Source organism: Tyto alba, unplaced genomic scaffold (genome assembly GCF_018691265.1).
Source record: "Tyto alba isolate M040663 unplaced genomic scaffold, T.alba_DEE_v4.0 Super-Scaffold_39, whole genome shotgun sequence".
Classification (NCBI taxonomy): Eukaryota; Metazoa; Chordata; class Aves; order Strigiformes; family Tytonidae; genus Tyto; species Tyto alba.
In genome coordinates this window covers 11823623-11829622 of record NW_024881314.1, presented here as the reverse complement: position 1 = coordinate 11829622, position 6000 = coordinate 11823623, and positions in this window count along the sequence as shown.

The window sequence follows — 6000 nt, the reverse complement described above, 5'->3', positions numbered from 1 at the left end:
GGCACCGGGCGGGCGGGCGGAGCTGCCGGCGGGACCCGCCCCGCACGTGTGCGCTGTCCGGCCCCGGGCACCGCCCGCCCCGCCACGGCCCCCCCGCCCCGCCGTACTCGCCAGCCCTCCCACCTGCCCTCCACCCACCCATTTATCCACCCATTTATCCACCTACCCACCCACCCATCCATCCATCCATCCACCCACCCACCCATTCACCCATTTATCCACCCACCCACCTATCCACCCACCCACCTATCCACCCACCCATCTATACACCCATTCACCCATTTATCCACCCACCCACCCATCCATCCACCCATTTATCCATCCATCCACCCACCCACCCATCCATCCACCCATTTATCCATCCATCCACCCACCCATCCATTCAATCCATCCATCCATCCATCCATCCTTCCCTCCCTCCCACCACCCTGCCGTTCATCCAGCTGGCCATCCCCTCAGCCACCCACCCCTCCATCCATCCATCCTGACACCCATCTGTCCTCCCACCACTTTCCCTTCCACTCTTCACTCTTCCATTTGTCCCCCCCCCTCCATCCACACCTTCCTCTTTCCATTCTGCCATTCACCTGCCCGTCCACTCCTCCATTCTTCTATCCATCTATCTCCCACTCCCACCCATCCCATCATCCTACTATTCACCCATTTACCTTTCCCTCCATCAGTCTCTCCTTTCCCCCATCCATGCACCTTTCTAACCCTCCCTCCACCACTCCATCCTTCTCTCCATTCACCCATCTGTCCATCTCTCCAGCTATCCACCTCTCCATTCCACCATCCTTCTCTCCATTCTCTCCACACCTCCCATCCTATGTATTACATCAGTTTGTTTTCTTCCCTCCCTACTCAGCCCTTTACCCCATCTCTGCTGGAAAAGCCCTCAGCATCTCCCCAAAAGCACAAAGCCACTCACAGCCCAGGCTGGGTGACACCAGGCTGGGGACATGCTGCTAACTTCTGCTTGTGTGACACCTGAGAATGGCCTTTTTCTGCTGCCATCAAGGTTGCTCATGAGAAAGGGCCTGTGATGCCTCGATCTCTGGCAATACTTGCCCCCCACACCTCCCCGCTGGCCCATCTGCTGCCCAGGGCTTGCAGCCGGCTCCAGCCCAGCTGATGTTACAAGCAAGGGAAAGAATCCGGCTTTGGGTTTTTTTTGCGGGTTTCAGTTTTTCAGAAGAGAGTGACCGCTGCTACTGATGCTCCGAGACTCGAAAGCTGCTCAGGGGCCAAAATAGATGTGGGTTTTGCAGTGAGATTCCAGTGAATTTTAAAAAAAGCAAACCCACACAGAGCTAAAATTCCCTTTAATTGGTGACCCGTTGAGACAACCACCCGCTGTGCAAACCGCCCGGGGTGCGGGTGCTCAGAGCCCCGGCTGCCTCCCGCTCCGGCTGCAGAGCCGAGGCATCGCCTGGCGCCAGGTGAAACCCCCGCGGAGTGGGGATGTGGCTCGGCCTTCGCCAGCTGAGCGGCCACCAGCAATTCAGAAGAAATCCTCCAGAGGTAAAAATAACAGGAAGGGGGAAAGTCTCATTTCTATGCCATGGTGCCACCTGTCCCGAGGCACGGCCCTGCAAAATAGACAAATAGGTGGAGCAGGCTTTTTGCCGCAGCCACCTCTCGGCTTGGCCTCTCCATTAAAGCTTTAAAGGCTTTTGGGATGCCAATCTGATCTTCTGCCCCATTCCCACCTCCTGGTTTCAGACCCAGCGTTTCAGGCGTATCCCTGAGCCAGAGGATTTGGGACGTGTCAGAGGGGCTGAACCTGCAGAGGCCAAACTTCACCAGGTGTCAGAGCTGCAGCGTCTCCCCTCCCATCCCGTGCCCTCCCCACCTGACGTACTGTGAGCAGCTTGTTTTGCTCCTCGAGGCATGCTGCAGGCTGAGGAAGTTACCAAAAATGGTGGCTCAGGGGGCCTGTGCTGGCGGAAGGAAGCGGAGGAGCGCGGGGAGGTGCCGTGCCATGCCCCAGCCACCACCAAGGAGGCTGCTGCAGCTTGCAGGGACAAGAACGACAAACAGCAGCGTGGCAGCCACTGGGCTGGAGCAGCCACCTCGGGGAAAGGGCTCTAGAGCAGAGGCACCTCTGAGGGCTGGTGACACCAGCGTGCTCCTGGGAGCTGCTGGGAGCAGGGCGATGTGCTCCTTATCCCTGAGATTTTCTCATTTGAGTTCAGCAGATCCTGGGGACACCGGTGCCACGCTCTGGGGTGACAGCAGGACAGCGGGAAGGGACACCGGGTGGTTTTTAGGGGCTGCACAGAGAGCAGGGGAGGCAGCCCAAGTCACTCCCACCCATGCGGCAGGGCTGTGTGCAGGGTGGCTGCGGTGACACCGGCAGCGATGCCGAAGCCAGACGAGCTGCCGCCGGCGCAGTGCCGCGGAGCACGCCGGCTGCGCACACCTCCACCTCCCGAGCTCAGCTCCTGTCCCCCCAGCTGCCCGAGCAGCCCCGGCCGGGGAGGGGGAGGCTCAGCCTGTGCTCTCACAACATGCTTATTTAGACCTTCGGGTCCTCAGCACTGGAGTAAACATGCCAGCGGCATGTGATGCGAAACACCGACCTGGGCTAAAATCCCTCTGCCAGGGAAAACGCGGGATCGGCTCCGATGGACAAGCTTCGCACCAGGGACTCATGAGCTGTCAGCAATGCTCAGCCTTCCTGCTCACCCACTCTTGTTTGTCCTTCCACAGCTGATGCGGCAAGACAAAAAGACCCAAATACCAAACTGTGAGTTCCAGCTAACTCGGCAGAAAAGCCCACATCAATGCAAATTCAGAGGGCAAAGATCTGGCCGCATGACTGCTTCCAGATGCCCAGGGGACACCACCTCAGCTCTGAAGGATGCTCAACAGCCAGTACAGGACTAGAGAGAAGGTGTTTAGGTATAAGTGAAAATTTTCCACAAACAGCTGCGAAAGGAGTTGTAGAAACACTTGGTGTGAGGAAGAGCAAAATAAATGCCACACAAAGCCCCTTTGGTGATAGAAAGCGATTTCCATAGAGAACATTTACAAATTAATCAGGTTTCCGATGTATGCAAAGGGACTGGGGTGCACAAGGGCCAGTGGGCTGTAAATATTTGCTGCAAGAGCAGTCATTCTGCTTCAGTCAAATCCTTTTTCATTTCCAGGAATGTGAACTCACAAACCCAACTCTCCTTTGTCTGGCTTCTATTTTGCTTCCTCATCTTCCAAATCAGCATAAAGACATCTCTTAGATAAGAGCTGAAAATGGGATTTGCTCCTAACTCACAGAGATTCTCAGAAATTCATGGCAGTCATGTTCCAATTCCTCTCTACTCAACACATTTCAAAAACCTGTATTTGCACCACACACATAGACATTTTCTCGACTGAAGAACAGGCTGCTGAGTCAGGTTTAACAGAGCGGAGTATCTCCAGTTTTCTATGATAAATACCTAGAAGGCAGTTGTTCCGTCTCAAATCTTGCAATACGGATTTCTGCTTAGAACACAGTATTTATAGGTCAAACATAAGGATATTGCTCAGTGTGTGATGGCCATCAGAGTATTTAGCTCGCTTGGGAATGTCCTACTAACAAAAATGCTCAAAATCCAGGCAAAAGAAAAGTCTGCGGGTAAAGACTCATTGCCCAGCTCATTGTTAGAGGGCTCACAATCTCCTGCTCTCCATCACCACATCCTCCACAGCAAAACCAGCAAAAGCTTTAACCTTATGAGGTGACAAACCAAGCAACTACCACTTTTTGCAAATGCATCTTTTCAAAAAAATTTTTTTTTTTTTTCCTTGCCCTCTTCAGCAGCAGTTCCCGGGGAGCTGGTGGACGGAGGCTCAGGGACAGCAGGGATGGGGATGCCACCCCAAAGGAGCACTGCGGGTGCTGTGATGACCCTGCCAGTCGTGTGAGCCAGCGCCGCAGCCCGTGGGGAGAAAGCTCCTTTTGCAACCTCCTGTGTCCCCAGGGATTTGCACAAGCACCAGCTCTCCCCTTGCCGGGCCCCTCTCACGTGCTGGGAGGCCGTGGGGCAAAGCCAACTTGGGGTAACCCCCTTGCACTGCTGCATTGCCCCAGGCAATGCCCCTCACTCATCTGTCCCCAGCTAAGGGGTCCCTGTGTCTAAACAAGGGGGGAGCAGCAGGCTCAGGAGCTGGGAAGTACCCAAAAAATCCCACATAGTCTTCCCCCTCATCCTCCTCCCCTGTAGCAGTTTCCCACTGGGTTTCTGCAGGCAGACGCTGTGTCTCTTCACAGGAAACCCAGTGGAAGGTCCCCTCTCCCCGGGCAGCACCTCTGCAAAAGCAGCCGTGCAGAGAAACTCTCCCTCCGCAGGTTGCGAACTCCCTTGGTCAGGTCAAATTCCCCCACACAGGTCCACGCCTGCCCTGAAACCTCCCCCCACCCCAAATCCACCCCAGGCTGCTGCCCTCCCCATGGGTGTGCTGCTGTCTGGAGACCTGGGCAGGAGGCGCAGAAACGGTGTGGGAGCCCGGCAGCACCTCCCGGGATGCAGCGGGCAGCGGGATGCAGGGACTCAGCTGAACATCATCCAGGGAATGGGCAGGAAAAGAGCAAAGCAGGCTGATCTCTCAGGCAGAGAGGTGCTGGGGTGTCCTTGCTGGACTCAGACCAAGCCACGCACAATGGAAATCAAACAACTAGGCTCCCCAGAAATGCCATAAAATCACCAAGTCCAGGCACGGGCCCACAGATGCAGACCACAGGCAGCACATCTCCCTAGGATGCTTTCACTGCTGTCCAGACTGTGGGTTTCCTCTGGATTTGGGATGGCTAAGGGTGTCCTTACACGGACACCAAGGCCATCGTGTGCTGCTGTGCCCGTGGCTGCTGAGGCTCAGCCACCACAGCTCTACGTGGGCTCGTTACTTCCTTCTCCCCATGTTCACATAATGACGGAGCTTCACAGCTCCAGCGGAGCAGCTCTGTGGCCTCTCCCTGCTTCCTGCACAGCTTCAGAGGGAAGGAGAAGAAGGATCCACCAAAAAGGGAACCTGCTTTTTCTCACTGGTTCCCCTCAAGACTCGTGTTTTTCATTTCTCTGGTGCAACTCAAAGGATACTGAAAGATTGCTCAACACCACCTGAGTCCAACCCTTGAGAAATGAAAATGGGCCATAGACTTCTTCAGCAGTGGCAGATCGGACCCCAGATGTTCCTCTTCCGCCTCCCATGGAGGAGGTGAAAATATAACCTTAAATGACCCGATCTGACCAAGTGCTGAAGGTTTCCTGGCTGGCTCTGGGGTGGAAGTGCTCCAGTGCTGTCACACTTCTGGCAGGCGAGCACTTGTCTGATCTGCACTTTCTGTTCTCCTGCCCTGTGCAAGGGCTTGGGGTGCCTGGAGCAAACCCACTCTAACTCCTGTCTCTCTTCCACTTCTTTCTCAGGTGCCTTCTTCCACAGAGAAAATCTGATGCTGGTCTTGGGAGATCATGGCTCAGCTCCCCACGCTGCCACTGATGCCCTGGGGAGCATGAGCAGGTCACTCAGCCCTCTGTGCCTCAGTTTCCCACCTGTGAGAGGGTGATGCAGCAGGTCTCACTCTGGCCGATTCATCCTGCAGCCCTCAGTACCATTTCTGCTTTGGTCTGTGACTTCTGCACGCTCAAAGCCACATGGATGCTTGCTGGAAGCCATCCACTCTTGTCACAGGGAGAAGCAAGATGAGTAGAAGTCCAGGTAAAGCTTTGATGCTGTAAAAAACAACATTTTCCCTACTGTAGTATTAACAATTATAGTGGTAATTGTAAGAGAAGGAGCCACACGACCCTTCTGCCCCCATGGCCACAGCACGCTGTGGTTTGGGTTTCCAAGCGAGCCATGCATTGCTATGCAAGTGGCCAGTGCTCTTTCCAGGACCCAGTTTCTAGGTGGCAGTGGGTGAGACAGAGCTGTGGAAGAGAATGGGGTGGTCTTTTCCTACAGCAGAAACAGGGGAGGATAAGTAAGGGGTGCAGAAATCAGAGCTGGGATGGA